Source organism: Aplysia californica, unplaced genomic scaffold (assembly GCF_000002075.1).
Source record: "Aplysia californica isolate F4 #8 unplaced genomic scaffold, AplCal3.0 scaffold00767, whole genome shotgun sequence".
NCBI classification, from domain to species: Eukaryota; Metazoa; Mollusca; class Gastropoda; order Aplysiida; family Aplysiidae; genus Aplysia; species Aplysia californica.
In genome coordinates, this window is record NW_004798037.1 from 1 (window position 1) to 2,234 (window position 2,234).

Consider the following 2,234-nt stretch of genomic DNA (forward strand, 5'->3'; position numbering starts at 1 on the left):
TCATGTTGGATGTTTTTTTTGTTGTTGTTGCATTCTTGTCTTCATCATTATTAATTTCTTTTGAATCTGTCATTTCTTTGTTAAGTAGAGACCGAGGTGGCGGTTCTTGGTTTTCAACATGACTCCCTGCAGAGGTGGTGATCTTTTTCTTTTAATACTTTTTTGGGGGAAAGGGAGTGGGATGGGGGGGGGGGTTGAACATGGCTCGACTCTAGAGTCGCTGCTGGCTCATACATGTGGGCGTGTGCTTGCTGTCGAGTTGTTGTTGTTGTTGTTGTTGTTGTTGTTGTTATTGTTGTTGTTGTTGTTTTTGTTGTTATTGTTATTGTTGTTGTTCGTTGATGGTGGCGGTGATGTTGTTTTTGTTTTTGTTGTTTGTTGATGGTGGTGGTGTTGTTGTGTTGTTGTCGAGTTGTTGTTGTTATTGCTGTTGTCCTTGAAAAAACAGCCGCACATAATAATAATAAATAGCATTTGTGTTGCACATATCCCAGCTCAACAGCAAGCTCTTTGCGACTTGGGAATCAAACTCAGGTCTCCTGCGTGCGACCGCTAAGCACCTAACTGCTCTACCACAGGCGCCAGTGGGTCAGATCGGGTGAAGCTAAGCAGAGAGGTTTATTGGATGTAGTGTGCACTGGACAGCGACATCACTTCGCCGTATCAACCCAGATCAAAGAGGGATTTGGCCAAACTTTCTGCAATGAGCAAATCTTTCTGCACTTTCTGCAACGGACGCAACTTTCTGGAATGGGCAAGGCTTTCTGCATTGTCTGCAATGGGCTAAACTTGCAAAACTTTCTGAAATGGGCAAAACTTTCTGAACTTTATACAATGGGCAAAACTTTCTGAACTTTATACAATGGGCAAAACTTTCTGAACTTTATACAATGGGCAAAACTTTCTGAACTTTATAGGCCTACAATGGGCAAAACTTTTTTTGCATTTTATGCAATGGACAAAGCTTTTTGCAAGGGGCAAACTTGTTGCGCTTTCTGCAACGGTAACACTTTCAGCAAAGGGCAAAACTTCCTGCAATGGGCACAGGGTATTAGGCTCCTCCCCGTCGCACGCAGAAGACGAGGGTTGGAGTCCCGTGTGGGCATATTGGTGTTTTTTTTTTCTTTTTTCGTTTCTTTTGGTTTTTTTCAAATCGTGTTTCTGTCGTCTGAGCACAAATTTTAATGAAGGGACAACCTCCACAACTTTCAGTGAAACAGCCACCATTCTGTCAGCACAAGTATATTTCCACCCTCCTCCCATGCAACCAATTATCATATACAAACAAGTTCAACCCTATCCGTACGTCGTGTTCTACTATCGTACCCTTACGACGTGGGGAATTCTGCGCCACCACTCTCCAAAGAGGAAATTTACTCGTTAATCCGATCCGTACGCTTTGCCTAGCAGCAGTCAGTCACAATGATTTTTTGAGAAATACTGAACGTTTCAATGAGACCTTCGTACAAGAAGTACATATTCTAAAATGTGAAGAATACAACCCCGGGGGTACAAAATGACCCCAGGGTGTACGGATAGGGTTAAAGCGCGTTTTGAGCATGACGTAACAGCGACCCAAACATGGCCACATGGAAATTGGACACCCCAGATGTGCGTAATACTAATAGGTCAAGTAAGTATCGAATGGAGGGCTCAAGTCTACTTTTACTTCTCTGTCTTACGGTATCGTTGAGCCCCTTCGGAGGGGGCGGGAAAGTTTTACGGCACTTGCAACACAATAAGGTCATATAAGTGCCGAAGATTACATGTGTTACAAGAGAGCAACAAACATAAAAAAGAAGGAGGAGAGATCAGGACGACAGATGTTTAACAGGAAAGAAGGAGCAAACCACACCAGACCACCCACCCCACGGAGAAACGAGACTCCCAGATGTGCGTAATAATTGGTCAAGTAAGTACCGAAAGGAGGGCTGAATTCTACTTTTACTTCTTTCTTTGTCTTACGGTATAGCTGAGCCCCTTAGGGTGGGGCGAATTCATGAATAATGCAGCGAGTGTTTTCTTTGTAGTGCTTGCAACGTTTTTTTCTTTCTTTCTTTTTTACTTTCTTATTGTTTCTACTTCATTATTTCTATCTTGCCTTCATAGTTTGTTTGTTTTTCTACTTCTTTTCTTGACTCTTCCTGCCCAGACTCACGGAGGAAAAGAAAAAGGTACTTAAATAAAACACAGACGAGATGGATATATATTATAATATATATGTAATGTATATA